Source organism: Chionomys nivalis, chromosome 5 (assembly GCF_950005125.1).
Source record: "Chionomys nivalis chromosome 5, mChiNiv1.1, whole genome shotgun sequence".
NCBI lineage: Eukaryota > Metazoa > Chordata > Mammalia > Rodentia > Cricetidae > Chionomys > Chionomys nivalis.
This window is the reverse complement of record NC_080090.1, coordinates 38,424,047-38,442,069: the sequence shown is the minus strand read 5'-3', so window position 1 is coordinate 38,442,069 and position 18,023 is coordinate 38,424,047. Positions and strand designations below refer to the sequence as shown.

The following is an 18,023-nucleotide window of genomic DNA, read 5'->3' as shown; positions in this document are numbered from 1 at the left end:
TATTATTTATGTCTCACCTGTTATCAGTCAATGATGAGATGAACAAATGGATCCACATAACATTGTTGAAAATGAGCTGCTTACTGGTACTCTCTGGCCTCCAGCAAGGTCAAGAATCTGGTGGGTATGAATGATTCTGAACAAAAGGTAGATGTTTAGGATTATAATAGAGGCCATTTTAGGTGTTTTCCCACCTTTTGTCTCTGGAGTCTAGTACAGGAGCTGAGGGACTCTGTTTAGTCTTGCCTCTACTTCGTGGACAGCAGATAAACATTATTCTGTAGCAAGCACCTCCCCGAACTTCCAGTACTGGGAGGAAAGAGAGAAGGAAAGAGAATTTGGTCACTGTTCCTTACAGAGGAGAGTGGCTTCACACCCATCAAATATGTATTCTGTGTTTGTAGAAATGTTGACATTTGGCAGAAAACATTAAATGACTCTTTAACAAATCCAAGTAACCATGAATTTTAAGTAGGATTCCTGGATGTGGGAAAATGTGGTCTGATCATGTGTTTGTTTGTTTGTTTGCTTGTTTTTGCAGAAAGAACTTGCTTGGTTGTCATATACTGTACCACACTTTTTACTTATATATCCCGATAATCTTCTCTGTCTCGCTATCTCTGTCTCTGTCTGTGTCTGTCTCTTGTGTGTGTGTATGTATGTGTGTGTATGTGTGTGTTTGTGTGTGTCTGTAGGAACAGGAATGATCAGGTCACTTTCACTGTGAAGCTAGGTTTTAGATACTGGTAATTGTAGCTCCTGCATCTAAGTGGGCTTTCATAACTTGCTTTATTTTCTACATATTTTGTGAAAATTTTCACTGGTGTCTTTGAGGTTGTTGTCACAGGGTACCCTTTCCTTAGTCACATGCAAGCTGAAGCCTAAAATCAAGATTTCTTTTCTTAAGGTAATGGAATGAGAACTTTGGTGAAGTGGTTCAAGGGAGTTGGGTATTCAGGTTACGGAGGTGAAGGTGCCCTGGTTTGGGGTGAATATCTACTGTGAGTCATACCATGGAACATCACTTTAAACGTGCAAGAAGGAGACACCAGATGCAATTATGTCATATTGGGAGAGCCTCATAGTGGAATTAGCTTCTTAAGAAGAAACACAAGAGGGCTTGTATCCTCTTCCTGCTTTTGACCATGTGAGAATACAAGAAATGGATAACTGCCCATAAATCAGACAGATCTGGGACAGGGCTTGATTTGAGATTTTCCCAGTGGAGCTCAGAGACATAAATAGTTGCTGATTATACTATCCAGTCTTAAATACTTCTTCTTCTCCTGTTTTTTTCTTTTTTGTAGAAGCTCATGGCTTACTCACTGACTACTCGATTGAAAGTAGGATAGAAGTTGACAAGCGGCCCCAGGATGGAGAGAACAATGGTCAAGTGGTTGCTGCCACTACCTCTCCGACTTTAAAATCTTTGACATTGTAGTTAATTCTAACATTTATCTTCCTAAAGGAAGTCAATGACATGCCAGTGTAACTGCATGACTGTGAGCCTCAACACCGCAGCCCATTCCTGAGAGCATCCAATGGGACAGGTGCTCTGATGGTCTCCATTTCACTGGGTGGAACCTGAAGTGGGAGGAGTTAAGTAGCATGGCCAGTGTGTTCCCACTGGTGATGAGAAAAGGCCTGATTTTATAACCCTATCACATATTCAATGCTTTTCTCCATCGCCTCCCTCGAACTGTTCACTTACATTCAAAAATAGCCCCAAAGATATTTGACCTAAATACTCTATAACACACAGAAAATGGATTGCCTTATTTAAAAAAATAAATAAATAAAACAGGAAGAAAAACCTTTTTGGTTTTCTTTCGGACTCAGCACCCTACCCTCCAGGCATGTGCTTACCACCTGCCGTGCAGGTGCAAGACATGTAATTATATCTTAAAATCATTTCCAGATATGCTAGGAACAGTGATAGGACCAGCTGTGTTTCTCATAAAAGATTAGGCACAAGTCATGTCTGTGCTTTTCTCTATACTAACTCATGAGTGCCCAAGCACTGGGTTAACATGATAAACGCAAACAAAATTAAATAAGCTGGTGTAAACACAGCTCAGCAGACTTCCAGAAGGCAGATAAATGTTGCATGGAGACATCCATTGTAGCCAAATTGCTGTCGTTGGTATTTCTGTTTGAATAATAGTAGCTAATATTAGTGGAAAGATAAAAGTGTGCTAGAACCTGTGTATCACATGGCTGGGAGGGCAAGGCTTCCAACACTCCAGTAAACCCATCTGGAGAGCTTCAGTCACAAGGGCTTGGCTGCCTCATTAGCTGTCTCCGAAAGGCCTTGCTTAAGTAGTGCAAATCATTGTTGTTTCAGGGCAGTGGTGCAGAGTGGTGCAAACACGTTCAGCTGCTATGTGGTCTTTTTCACATTAAAATCTGAAGATGGTGCAAACTTATTCAAGGATTCCAACAGAGAACTGAGCCTCACATTAAATATTCACATTAGAGATCAGTGCTATGCAGAAGATGCTAGTGATGAAGAACAGTCTAGTATCCATTGTTGAGAATCTAGGATGCTTCTTCATCATTATGGTTACATGGTTGGTTGTGCATTTGCATCCACCAGGAATCCGAGTTTGAGAGAAGTCAGTTTAGTCAGCTTTACTTGTTTAAATCACTAAGAGCAATGACTGCCAGTCTCTGTTTGATTTCAGTGACAAGGCAGCTCGACGTCTCCTTAGACCTTCCCTCCAACTTGCAGACAGTGTTCAATATTTTAAAACCTCATATTCTTACCTTCAATATTACCTTCAGTGTACGTCTATTGGCTCCCCTACTTGGAGCCAAAAGGGTAACTTGAAGCCATGCCAGCAGACTCCAAAATCGCTTTCTCTCTAGGCCAATCCTAGTAATGTCATCTAATTTGTCTTCATAGAGGCTGGACTTCACATTCCCTGGCTGCTTCTTGGTGACTGTTTGGGGGAATAAAACAGTTTACCCCAAAATCTCAAGCCTTTCTTTTAAACAGCTGAATTTTTTTGAAGCTATTTTTCCAGAGCCCAAATTTTCTTCTCTATAAGATCTTCATGTATCATTGTACCTACCTAAGAATGTTGTATAAACACAGATTCTTTAACGTTTAACGGATCTTTAAAAAAAGAAAAAAAACTTAGTGCCCTGAAAATTTCTCACTAAAAAGCTGATCCTTTTTACTGTCAAGATTATCTTGATGTTTAAGTTCAAGACCAAGAGTAGGTCTCCAGACCAGGGTCCCTGTTGACTATATCTTACGGTATTCTCATTGTTTCCCCAGTTTTGTATCATTCATGAATTTAGTATCATGCACCACTGTTTAACTTCTAAAAGGAAAACACTCATTCAGACTGATTTATTGCTTAGGAATCCACATCATTCCCAAATGAACTCAGTTTTTATTTTTTATTCATTCACAAATCACTTATCATTTTTTCCTAGGTCAATGTGCTCTGTCATCATTCCCTTGTTGAAAGTAATGTGCCTTCTGAGGTCCTTGCAAACACTCCAGGATTCTCATTTCTCTAGGTCGTCAGAGCATGCTGTTAGCTGAAAAGCCTTTGGGTAGCCAGATGCACTCACTCTGGGACCACAGAGCTGAGTTTACATGGTTAAGGTGTGAAAAGCTCTTTCATCAGACCATTCTTTCCATACTTTGGGATCATACAAGAGTTTAACATCAATATTATCTTTCACACTCACAGTTAAAACTTAAGCAGTCCAAGCAGAAGATAGAACATCTTTGCACAATTCAATGGGACGTTACTCAGTAACTCTGTGTGCTCTTATAATGGTTTTCATCATGGTTTAAGCTTCTTCTGAAAGCTAAGTGAAATTTAAGAGCTATGGATATGTTGTTTTGTTGTTGTTATCAACACCTTCCTCTATTCTCCTCTTCCTTCTCCTTAGGCTTTGCATATGTATGTGTGTGGAGTGCATGCAAGTATTTATGCATGTTTACATAAGTGTAGGTGTGTGTGTGTGTGTGAGTGAGTGCGTGTGCATGTGTGTGTGCTGCATGTTTGTGGAGGCCCAGAGTTGATGACTGATTTATTTCTCCATCATTCTCCATATTATTTATCAAAGGTCTCTTGAGATCCCATAGCTCACAGACTGTTCTAGAAAACCATATTGCCTCAAGCATAGCCTGTCTCAGCCTTACCAGTGCTGGGAATATAGGTGACTGCATTATCTAGTTACCTTTCACATGGGTACTGGGTATCTAGATCTTGGTCCTTGTGCTTGTACAATAGACACTTTATCCACTAAGTCATGTTCCCAGCCCTTGCTCAGTTCTTGCAAGCCATTACTTCTGGTGAATAGCTGTTGCCCTCTGCAAAAGATTAATACTGTTTTTCACATAGCTTAAAAAATATCTTCTCACTTTATTTATGGCTAGATTGACACATTATATGGATTCTGATTTTCTGCATTGGAATCATTTTTGTGACTGCACAATCGGTATATACTTTTTAGAAAGTCTAAACCTTTAAGGTCATTTTTTTTCAGTTATTAGAGAAAAAAACCTTGAATATTTCTATAGCTTTTATTTTATGATTTGTGGAGGGAGTAAGGTTTCTTTTTCAAGCTTACTTGATTCGGATTGTTTTCGTTTTGAAACAGTGCTTTTAGGTATGTGACCTGTGTCAGTTTTATATGTCTTGTTTCTGTGACACAATACTGGAAACATGCAAATTCAAATGAGTGGTTGATTTTGGCTCACAATTTCAAGAAGTATAGTTCCTCCCTGCAGAGCAGGTGTGCAGGAGATATAGTTCCTCCCTGCAGAGCAGGTGTGCAGGAGATATATTTCCTCCCTGCAGTGAAGGTGTGCTGTCTAGGGCAGGAGTCAACTTGTTGCATTGCACTCCCCCCAAATAGTAATCAGAATAGTTAACACTGAATACTTGTAATTAGCTCCCTGACTCACTTTTATTCAGAGAAGGACGTTAGCCCATGGAATGGTACTACTCATATTTAGGTTGGGTCTTCACACCTTAGTGAACATAATCTAGAAATTCCTCATTGACATGCACAGAGCTTTGGGTCCGTGGTGCTCTTAAGGCCCTGCAAAGGTGGCAGTAATTATTAACCATTACCTTTCCCTTAGCAATGAATGACACACTGTCACGCCTATCTGTCTCTACTAGCAAGGAGCATCTTTCTTAGATGTTATCACGTGGTGCCATCGTGGATTCCAAGATGTGGCCGCACTTGGTTTCTCGGCCACCCAGACCCAAATAATCACACAAAAACTATATTAATTACGACACTGCTTGGCCTATTATCTCAGACTTCTTATTAACTAACTCTTACATCTTAAATTAGGCAATTTCTTTTAATATGTGTATCACCACAAGGCTGTGGTCTACGGGTAAGGCATGTCCTTCTCCTTCAGTAGCAACATATCTCCTTGGCTCCACCTACTCTCTCTCTCTATATCTCTTCCAGCCTGGCTATATTCCGCTCTACCATAGACCAAAGCAACTTTATTCATTAACCAATAAGAGCAACACATATGCAGAAGCATATCCCAGATCAGTGATTATTACAATGACTGTTTCATTTGAACCTTGGCATGGTCAGCATATCCCAGATCAGTGATTATTACAATGACTGTTTCATTTGAACCTTGGCATGGTCAGTATCTTCTTGTTGTTGTAAAGTTTACAGATATTTCCACGAGCCAGTCAAGCAAGTCTGTGAATTAGTGTCCCACTGCAGCTATAAACACCAGTCACACCCACTTCTGTGGCTAGGCGTCTTAGAGAACTGATTGAGGCAACAGAAAATCTGAGTTCTCATTCTGATTTTGCTAGAAACAGATTGGCTGACTTTATTCAAGTACCTTTTCCCTTTCTAAAGATTGGTGTTTACTTGCTCCATTTGAGCTCTTGATCCAGGGTTCCATCTCATAGAACATACACTAGATTTTTGCAGAAATGCTTATTGCTTATTGATTCATATTTGGCTGAAACCAGTGAGTGTTTCTTGGCATGTGAGCTACTACACTGCAAGGAAGACTGTTTTGTTGGCAATGCCTTGAGGACTCCTGGAGAAGTAATGGAAGAAGTTAGTTGAAGCTATGAAAAGCTAACATAGTTTCTTCTCTCTCTGAAAAGATGGAATCCATAATTACGAATTATGTTTGTAGATAGCAATAATATTTAAACACAAGCTAGTTGATGTGGGGTTCCTCTCTGCATGCTGTGAATTTGTTTTATTATCATTGGTTAATAAAGAAACTGCTTTGGCTTGTGGCAGGGCAGAGCTAGGTGGAGAAAACTAAACTGAATGCTGATATGAAAGAAGGCACTCTGTAGACCAGGCTGGCCTTGAACTCACAGAGAATCATCTGCTTCTGCCTCTTGAGTTCTGAGATTTAACATGCGTGCCACCACCAACCAGCTCTGCTTGTTAATGAAATGCTGTATGTCTGCTCTCACATCGTTCATTGCTCTCAAGTTGGGTCCCTTTCCCTTTACTTTAAAATCCATATTGAATGAGTGACCTTTGTACCATTGTGCACTAAGAATCGCTTATTCTGATATATCTAAAGATTTCTGAACTCTTAGCTAGTGGAGTGGATGAATTATTTATCTTTCCCCCTATGGGGCCTTTTCAATTAACATATTTAAGGTCAAAGTATACACTGGTATTCTGCAGGGGGACATTTGGTGGTGGTGGCAAATGATAATCTGTGAATGATTGACTGCCCCCTACTTCGTAATCTATGCTTGCTCTGCTTCCACTAGACAGCAAGTAAAATACTAGTTCTCCTCTTCTCCAACTTTAGCTTCCAACAGTCACCAAAGGCAAACCTTCCAAAGATGGAAGATGTTCATAGTAATCCAGGTTATTTTAATGGTGGTAACAATATGATCCTTGAAGATTAGATTCTTGAGTACTTAGCAGTGTTCAATGAAGAAATACCTCGAAATCAAGTCACGATTAATTTATAAAGAAAATATAGGCATAAGAGATAACCTAGTGAAAACATAAGACACTCTGCTTTGGGTGGTTTAACAACTTCACTTAGAGCTAAGAATTCTTGTTCTCTGAAATGGAAATAGCAATGCCATCACAGCTGTTTGGGAACATGGAGCTGCAGCTCTGACTGGACATGAATACCACAGATGCTACTTTCCTGCAAAAGGGAACTGCTGAGAAGAGCTACTGTGGCAAGTTTTTAAACTTGCCTAAGTTTTAAACTTAGGACTTGTTCTGAAAACTTCTCCTTAAAATAAAACCAAGTCAGGCAGTGGAGTTTATCCTTGGAATGTATCAAAATTTGTGTCAGCAGATATTATTTCCAGAAAACCGTACTTTAATTTAGTTACCAATATTATGATAGTCACTTCTTCCCCATCAATTTGGCTCATGCCAAATGCTTCCTTTAGTTTTGAGTCTTATTACTATGTCTTTATCAGCAAGGCATTAGGAGGTATTTTGGCATTTGGTCAAATCGTTGCTAATCATGTCAATTAGCCACCAGGAGAATTCATTTACTTTTGACCAAGCAGAATGTGACATTTTCAGCTAAAACGCTAGTACAGAGTAAAGCTTGTAATAGTAGAAACCATGGCAGTTCACCCACAGTCACCCCTGTCCCTGACTCCCTCACTTAAGGCACCACCAGTCCCTAGAGGGCTTTCATTTTTGACCAGCTCTTGGCCCATAGATGCTTTCTGATACATAGGAAATGACCCCTCTGCAGACTTTTGTGGCAGGACCTAAGGGATTCCTAGCCCACCCACCTTTACTGTTTCGTTGATGGAGGCAATGATTTGCACTTGTCATTTGTGACACATAACTTGCTTCTTCAATGAGACTATCAGGAAGACATTTCTTCCTCTGTTGTTTATTCTAAGTATTCTTCTTTTTGAAACCGTGTTTTTTACTTCCAAATTTTCCTGTTCACAAAAACAAACAAACAAACAAACAAACAAACAAACAAACAAGTAAAACGAAACAAAGAAACCTTCCAGTTCTATAAGGAGTGGTGCAGCAGAATTAATCTGAATTACTTTGGGTGCCGAATATCTAAGGAGCCTAAACAAAAACACAAGAACAATGCCTTGCTAAGTAAGAACACTTTTCTTTTTTAAAAGAATCATAACTACCTATTTTAGGATTTCCATTATATTAGGAAATGTACTCTGAACTATAGTAGGAATAAATCTTAATTACGAAAGATTATAAAGTGAAGGCAAGCAGAAAGAGAAAATGTACAAAATTGTATTTACTAAGAAACAGACTGGTTGCTAATATTTTCAGGTTATACTTTCCAGAAATGTTGTTTGCCTTCTTTCCTTCTATCTTTTTTTATCCTCCCTCCCTCCCTCCCTCCCTCCCTCCCTCCCTCCCTCCCTCCCTCCCTCCCTCCCTCCCTCCCTCCCTCCTTCTTTTTTCATTTTATTCACGATTTGAATGAGGACATATGATGACAGGGTCAGAGGGACACATGTGGTTTTGAACATAGAGTGTTGTTTGTACCGATTGCTGTAAAAATGGCTTTATGTTTTCACGCCATGAAGGGACTAGGCAAAGAGAATATTCAGCATTGATGAAGAAGGAAATGTTCTAACAAAAGGCTTTAATGCTATAATGCTGAGGTTGAGCTCTTTTGTTAGGCTATGAACGGGAAAGACCATGTACAAGTAAAGCTGATGGCAGGATTGAGGACATTCTGTGGAAGGAGAACTAAAGATCTCCTGCATCTTAAGAACCATGTGACTGAAGCTAAGGGGGCCTTGCATGATGAGATAGAAGACTGGTAGGAACCAGACCTTCAAAGTCCCTTTTTTTCCTAGCTGTGCTCACTTAACTTGATGTATTGTGTCTGTCCTCCCCTGGTCAATATTCTAAAGGCAGTTGAATGTGGTGCTAAGAGCCCGGCAATGGAGACAGATAAATCTGGTGTGTAAACTTATGCAAGCTAATTAATGTCTCCAAGGCTTAATTTCCAAATCTTTAAAGTGGAAATGATTGAACTTGCTTCCAGAAGGGACTGTGGGGAGGAAGGTCAGATAATATGTGGGAAGCAATGTAGAAGACGGCACCATCTTTAATCAGTTTTATGGTTGGATTTATTCAAGGTACATTGATGGAGTAACCAAGGGCTTACTTAAGAAAGGTTAATTTAGCAGAGGCTGTAACGGAGCTTCAAATAAAAAAAGAAATAGTGAAAGCTACACTTCTCTTCCACCCCACCTTTGGAATAATGAGCTGAGACTTACTTACCATTGACCGGTGCTCTCATGCAGAGCCACATGCTGTTATAGGCCTAGTGTTTATGACCTTAAAGGAGAGAGGAGGCTGTTCTTACTCTTTCTTTCCTAGTCCCACTTAGTAGCTTCTTCCCAGCATCATTGAGATGGTCAACAAATGCACCAAGGCCACTGTGACCCTGAGGCTTTGCTTTTCTAGGACAGTTAGCACAATTCCTCCAATTTCAACGAATATATACTTCAAAAGATGTTTAACTTTTGTCACTTTTAGGAAAGGAGGTTCAAAATCTGTGAGATACGATGATTCCATTAAATGAATAGCACAAATCTGTGGCTTTTGTAACCAGTGGTCTAGCTATGTAGACTGTCCAGGGTGGCCTCTGTAGGACCTGGTTTCTAAATGTCACATACTAGCTGCTATATGTATCAAATGTCACCCGTGTGTACATTTCAGTAGTTACTGACAAATTAATGATAGCTTTTTTTTCTGATTCATAGATTATAAGTAACTATTTAGCTATTCTTGTTTATATTTTCATAATTGACATGTATTGCTTTTGTAATGAAAACACTTTTAGATATTTAAAATTACATGTTAAATTATTTTTACACTTATTTTTATACAACTTTACATTCTTGTTTAACATTACCATTCCCACAGATCATGCCCGTGGATTCTGTCAGAAACTTTAATAATAAAATTACTGCAAATAGGGAACCCTCAGAGTGGATGCAGAGTTTGTTCTAAAATGTGCAGATTACCTTCTAGAGACTCGAACTTTACTCTTCTTTTGGCTATCTACTAGGTATAAACTCTGGTTGTGCCCCCCTCATGCACAGAAGGAGAGAAACGGTGCCTCCCTTAAGCAATTCGTAGGTTATCTATGATTCAAACTAAGCATGAAAGTAAACGAGGAGCACAAATACCCACACCTGATCTTTATTGACTCATTATTGTTATATCCTGTGAAGACCCCAGTTTTGTTCTTAGTGAGGATCTTGTGGGCAAGTGTCACTGGGGTAATTTATATTTTATTAAAACAGTTTCGTCCTCATTACTGGACTACTCCCTTGGAAAGTTAGCTAATAAAATTTATGACTTTTTGTGGCAACAATGGGATGTATGTTGTCTGACTCCTCCGTGAAAAGGTCTTTTAATGTCTTAAGAATCATTCAGACCTAGGACGACTTGCTTTTCTATCCTCCACTTCCAAGAGTCTACTGTCTACTAAATGTGCTTGATATTTAGTGCTAAATATTAAACATCTCTACTCTGTGGTTGCTCGTGGCTTAGGGAGACCAGGCTCTACAAACTGACAGAAGGGCGGACTTTCTTCTTGGGTGTACAAAAGATTAATGTAGGTGTTGAGCAATGAGAATATTTTAAAGGTTCTTTATAGTAGTCAACTCACCTTTACATATATCTTAGCTATATATTTCCACAATAAAACCAAAACATCAAATAGAATGCCTGATTATATTCTGTGTTCAGTTGTGGGGTTGCTCTTTCTTTTCTAACTCCACTTCAATGCGCACCTACTTGGCATTATTGAACATAGAATGTTTATTGATCACCATCAATGGTCAGGAGAATGTAACAAGCCTGTTTCTTGCTAGGATCAACTCTTAGGGAACCTGGAGTTATCCAGTGATTCCTGGGAGCTCTTGGGAGTCTCCCCACTGTGAATGCAGTTTCAATCTCTCTGATGACACACAAAAGACTCATGCTCTTCCTCACAATGTCTCCAAACTGTGGTGAGTCACAAATCAGAGGAGCTTAATGATTTGAAGAAATGCATATTTATTTTCTTCCAGGATAGGGAGCTCTTGCCTATCCAGCAAGGTGAGCAGTACATTCATTAATACACAGTGAGCCATATGTAAATACATGTGTAAGTTTATTTCAGCAGTTTATCTAACATATATGGATATAAATAAATATCTATTAAAATATCACTTCAACATGTAACCGATGTGTGATTAGAATATTTTATATTTTCTGAATTTTCAGTACCCATTCTAGCTTTAATAAAGATTTGGAGTTTATCTGAATTCAGATTCACCACATGTCAAGTGTGCTCCTGCCTCCTGTCCTAGCAGACAAGGACAATAGAAGTCTACTTTATTCTAGTTTGTCTCATAGCTGAAATGGTTGTTTCTCTTCTCCCCAGTAAATACTTAGTGGGCATCTAACATTTTCACCATTTTTATTGTTTCATTTTTGTGGTCATATAGTTTGAATTTTGATCAAAAGCAAGAAACCTAATAAGAAGTAGTATAAGAGAAGTGGCTTTTAAAAGATCTGTGTGTCATACAAACATATGGATATGAGTTTTCACACAATATAGGTGGAGCTTTGAGATATCCACCTTCCAGTTCTGGACTAGATGGAATATAAGCATTGGCATAGTTGGACTGTAAGTAGCATCACTAAGAGTTGACCTTTACTCTTTAGGTACAACATAGGCTATTGGAGAACATTAGTGAATTCCGGGTACTTCCATAAATGTGAGAGTGTGCCATTTAGGTGTCAGGTACAAAAAACTGACCATGAGCGAATACTTAAGTCCAGACACAGGTCATGCCAGCTCCAGGCCTTGGTTTGTGCTTATATTTAGGCATCTCCAGATTTGCTTGAGCAACTGGTGATACATAACAATGTCTTACCTTTCTGCTGAGTAGTGTCTCCTCACGTTATTCCATGATCTGGTACATTTTCCAATTCAATTTTCACAAAATGTCTCAAAGTGGAGACTATGAACATTTTCATTTAATGGATGATAGGATTGGAAATGTAGTACTATTATGAATGTGGATGCTGGCACATAGTGTTATTTCCCAGAGGAATCTAAAACTTCGCCACAATTCTGGTCCATCCTAAAACTTATACTTTTAGTTTATACTGCTCCCCTAATTAGATAATACGATGGCTAAAAATATAAATAACCAACCACAGATTGTAAACATATCCTGGTTAATGGAAGAACCTTGATAATATGTTGTCTGATTTTTGCCAGGTTAGATTGAAATTAAATTATTAAGTACACTTAAATCATTTAACTTATTCAAGAACCAATTCAGATCCACTTTACATTAACAGTTTTCTACTTCACAACCCTCATTTGAAATTCATATCTCCTTACCCTGATCTCCATAAACAGTTTACACATCTCATGGTGCATAATAACCTCTTCTGATTATAGCTAACAATGAGCTTGTTTTATCTGGCTTTTCATCTCCAACCACTCCCTGTGTCTTCAGAATGAAGTAGCGGCCACAAAGGTTATTTCCTTGTGTCCTGTGAATAAGCTGAAAGGCTAGATGTATAGGGGAACGATGCATGATAGAAGGGAAGAAAGCACTTTCGCGTACTTGAAAATAAGAGAACCCTCTGTATTAATTAAATTGAGAATAGATTTTGGGTAAAACCCTTTAACTATGGAGGCAGTCATGCCCAATTGTTTGAGGAGGGAAAATGACATGGATCACCTTATGGAAGCGGTAACTGTTCTTGCTCTTGGTGCACAGGCTTAACATCCGCCATGTGCAATCTGTCTAGCATGTGACAGAAGTCGCTTCATGTATTTTTAAAAAACATCCTTTCCCAGAGCCCCCTTCAAGTTGTCCCTTGTCATGAACAAAACTGAGAGTGCTGAACATTGTAGAAACCAATTCTCATCAGCTTTGGGGAGCATAATGTGTTTCCATAACTAATGTTTAAGGAAACCTGGGCAGGCTCACTTTCTTCTTTTTGAATAGAGAAAAGTCTGTCAAGTGATGGATGCTGAGTTCAAATGAAGTTCAAAATAATCTTTGCACTGGAATATTTGTGGCTTTTGCCATCTGGGTACATCTGACTTTAATTTTGCTATATTTGGAATGCTTCTTGATAGTTTGGTCAAGGTTTACAGTTTTCAGTGGTGGATTGGAAGGACTGTGCCCTTTACCCTCTGCTGCTCACTTCAGTTTTGGTGCTCATATTATTCAGTTGGGCTTTCCTTTCAGGATCCTTATGTCAAGTACTTTCTAATATATTTTGGATTACATGCAAAAGACATGTAAGACACCATCTCCATTAATCGTGTTTTCTGGATTTTTCTGCTCGTAAATGGTTTCCCCCAGGCTTTGTCTTAGCAGTGAATAATGATACATAAAGCTGTCCCATCTTAATCGCCACATTCCTTGTAAGAGGATAGTGTACCTCCTCTCTGATTTGTTAGGAATTATTTTATTATGTATCTGTCTGTATGTCTGCAGGTGTACCAGACCTCATTACAGATGGTTGTGAGCCACCATGTGGTTGCCAGGAATTGAACTCAGGACCTTTGGAAGAGCAAGCAATGCTCTTAACCACTGAGCCATCTCTCCAGCCCTAGGAATTATTTTAAATGTATAGGAAGGCACTCTAGGCAAGAACTGCTGGGAAAATTATAGCATTTGCTTTTTACCAATAAAGCATTCTTAATTTTCTTTGGTATTTTTACCTGCTGCAAATAGATTCATTGACCTTGACCATAATTCTGGATTTCTTTTTCTGCATTGACATGTCACTGGTCATGAGTAGTGAATGCAGTGATTGCATTTATCCTGTCAAACTTTGGGATGCTTTTGATACTTAGTAATCTACTGCCCTTTGATTTATTTCACCCCACTAACTATTGTTACATTATTCCTGAGGCACACAAACTTTGCTTTGGTTTAGTTATGCTACAAAGCCATCCTGTTCCAATTGTTGCTTTGAGGGGGCAGTAAATGCAAAACATAACTCATTTTTCATCAAACAGACATCTGTTGAATCACCATTGGGATCATTTAAGGAACTGTCTGGAAAGTACTTAGTCAAACATTTCAAGGAAGAATTCTTTCTAGGAATTATACTGTTCCACAGGGTTGAGGGGAAATGTGCATTTGGGTATAGGAAAACTTACAGGGGTCAAAGTTTAGTTTTGTGTGTGGTTATCCACTTGCCCCAGCACCATTTACTGGAGACACTGTCCATACTTTTTAGTATGTTTATAACATTTTTGTTCAGAGTACATTTGCTATGAAAGTTTTACCGATCTACTGCATAAGGTTTCAACAAGCAAAAGCAAGATTTGTTTTAAGGGCACAATGACAGTACACATCAGATTATGTCTTTTACTCATACATTAGAGACAGGCTGGGCTCTGCATGAATAAGATGGTTTAAGGGTGGCAGGAATGTCACACAATAGAACAGCACACTTGCTAGCAACTCCAGATTCTACGGCAGAGTTGAATTTGTGCATAGGCTTCTCTTGTATAAGGGTGAAGAGTCAAGCAGACACTATTCAAAAGCTACTCTTCCCTGTATTCCCTGAATAATGTTGGGGAAGTTTTGCACCTTGTTTTTTAAATTATTTATTTGCAATTTTATTTTTTTAAGTTTTATTTCTTGCATTTAATTTTTAAATAACAAGGTCACTGAAACTCACATATGCTGCAGAAAACCTCATGCAATATATAGGTAAAACATACCAGAAGTTTTTTTCTTTATACTCAAGGCAGCATTATTTGATTTCAAGTTTGTCTTCAGTTGGAATGTGGGATAATAAGGAACCTTTTGCATGTCAAGGTGCAGGAGGCAGAAATCACGTTCCCCTCCTACCTACATTAACATGCAAGAAGTAAAAATCATGTTAAATGGAAATGATTAAAATATATATATATATACATATATATATTCCTTTTGAATGTACATAATGTAACAAGAGCGATAGATCTGAAATTACAATCACTAAACAAACCCAGGATAGCTGTTGTTCCCCTAACTGGCAAATATAGCAGAGAGGACATTGTCTGTGAGTGGTGAGGTCATCAAAGAGGAGGTGTGGAGGCTCTATTCCTTTATTACACATTTTTAAATTTAAATTTTCTAAAACAGTATTTAAGCACATATATCTATATAGCTTTCATTACTCAAATTTGCAACCCCCCTTTGCTCATCCTTACCTGGGAGTGAGCTCTCTTAGTTCACTAACATGAACATCAGGAGGTCCTGGATGAACAGACTATGATCTGCATTCTGACTTTCCATGGGCTGGCACTCTGCTTCTGACCTTTTGGAACCATTTGACCTCGTTAAAAGGAATTGAGAGTTCTGGGGAGGCTGCTGACTGTTTTATGTGTTGGCTGTGGTTGTGGACTGTGTGACTGTAATGGTGTTAGTGGGCCGGCTTGTGTTGTGAGCTGTCTCCAGTTCTTGCCATACTGCCTGTGCACGGTGCTGCTAGCGGAGCATTTGCAGTTGTTGCAACTGAGAAGCAGAAGAGCTCAGGCAGTTAAGCAGAACATCTCACTCCTCATAACAGAGATAACAGTTAGCTATAGTACCCATGACTTCTCTAGTGCTTGCAGAGCATGAACTCAGAAGAGAAGAGATTCGCCAGTAGAACGGCTAGTAAACTGCATGCTTAACCTATAAGCATGAGGTCCTTCTAATTCCCAACCAGGCCAAAACATTCTAAGTACATGTCAAACACCACTAGAGTCAGCTAATGGGCATCTGGGTCAGATGAACTGCAAAACCGTCTTTGACATGATTAGGATTGCGTCAGGTAATGCTGCACATATGCAACCAATCACTTCTGTTGATGTTTCTGTATGTTCAGAAGTAATATGCTCTTTAAAAGATGTTTCCGTGTAGCCCATTTATTTTTCTGCAACAGGGACAGGTAAAAGACTGTGGTTGCTCTGCAGAGAAAGCTTCCATACCTTAGGACACATAACCATCTACCCTTGCACTGGGTGGTCATTTCTGTGCCTTGTTGTGTTTGTCTCACTTTCATAAGAAGATGCACACATTGCCCCCTCCCCCACTCCCCTTAATGAAAAAAGAATAAAATAAAATAAAAAAAGAAAGAAAATATATACATGTAAGATGTATGCTCATTGTAAAAACTATCTGCTAATGCATTAAAGTATGAAATAGAGAGAAAAAAAAAGAAGATACACAAAGAATGTAACCATAGCAAATTAAACACTTATTTCTGGGACCTCAAAAATTTTCTTTTAAATATGAATCACAGTTGACACCTTCATGTCAGGACATCATAGTCCTAACACTGGTGGCCTGGCTCCTCCTTGGTTTCTGGCTGCAGTGTGTCCCCACGGTTGGCTTCCTGTGCTGCCCTGACTGTGCAAGGAGAGGGCAGGCCATCTTTGGCATTCTCATGAGAATTTCATGGTGTCTATAGAACCTTTGGGCAACACAGACAATTTCAACAGTGTTAATGTATCCAGTCCTTGATCATGGGATGTTTTTTCATGTCTTTGAGTCTCGTGAATTTCTTTTGTTAGCACTTTGTAATTTTCACTATAGTGGTCTCTTACTTCCTTGGTAAATTTAGTCCTAGGTTTTTTTTTCCTTTTGTGATTGTGAGTAGGATCACTTTCATAATTTCTTTCTCTGTGTTTGTCATTGATGTATAAAAAACATACTCACTCCTTACAAAAAGTTACAGTGGATGAAAGACATATATAAGATCAGAAATTAGGAAATTATTAAATGAAATCATATGATAAGCAGTTCAAGTCATCAGTGCAGACAGTATTTTTCTTTGTTTAGGTTTTATAAGATTCCAAAAGAATAAATAGCAAAAAAGCAAAAATAGAAAGTGATTGTACATAGCAGAAGAAACAGTCAACAAAATGAAAGGATAATTTAGAAGATGAGAGACTTTTCCAAATCATTTACCTGACAAATAATACATATTCACAATATATAAAGAACTAAATAACAGCAATAAAAGTCAGATAATCCATCCACAAATGGGTTGGACTAGATCTGAAAAGACTTCCTCAAAAGAAGGTACTCGGCAGGTCAATATATTTAGGAAAAGAAAATGCAAAATCAAAATGCAAATTAAAACCACAAAGAGATATGACCTCACCTCAGTTACAATATCTGTTACCAAAAAGATAAACAATAACTATTCCCAATTTGGATGCCGAGAACAGGGAACCTTTGTACATTATTGTTGAGAAAATTGATTAGTGTCGGCATTATGAGACAATTACAGAAGTTCCTTCAAAAACTAAAACGAGAATGACTACATGGTCTGGCTATTCAATATTTGAATCTTTAAGTCAGCGGAAATGAGATCTGGATGACAAAGAAGACGCCTCTGTTCCGCTGTTTGATGCAGCATTATTCACTGTTCACAGAGCCAAGATACTTCACCCAGGTCCATTTATGGCTGAATGAGTGAAGAACATGTGGTATATATTGAATAGAATATTATTCACATGTAGACAAATGGCACCCTATCATTTCTATTGAAATCTATGGAACTGGAAGACACTATGCTAAATTGCAGACAGAAAGGCAAAGTCTATATTATTTCATGTTATTTGTGGATGTTAAAAAGTCTATCTGAATATAGAATAATGATTACTAAAACTTGGAAAGTGTGGGAGGAAAAGGAAAGAGGCAGTTTAATAATGAGGACTCAAACAGAAGGAATTCAATTTTGTTTTGTGTAGCTTCATGGAGGAACTGTGATTCACCATAATATATTTAATATTTAATGGAAAACTGTAGAGGAACACAAGGCTTCCAAACATAAAATAATGATAGGAGATGGAAATGTAACCCTTATTTGTTCAGAACATAGTGACTATGGATACTGAAACATCACAGTGTCTTTGCAAATGTGTATAATTACTAAAGATTAACTATACTTAGAAAAATTATTTATTTGGAAATACTAGGGGTTGATTATTACACTTTGTATGTGTACATGAAATTAAGTGTACACCATATATTAGG

The 18,023-nt window shown here is 38.4% G+C and overlaps 1 protein-coding gene and 1 pseudogene across 10 annotated transcripts in view; one reads left to right on the top strand and one right to left on the bottom strand.

Moving 5' to 3' along the window:
- Nrg3 (neuregulin 3) overlaps nt 1-18,023 on the top strand; it is a 979,031-nt gene that overhangs the window by 23,581 nt on the left and 937,427 nt on the right. The gene's annotated exons all lie outside the window — the stretch shown is intronic.
- Nucleotides 1,510-16,304, bottom strand: LOC130874484 (E3 ubiquitin-protein ligase KCMF1-like; annotated as a pseudogene).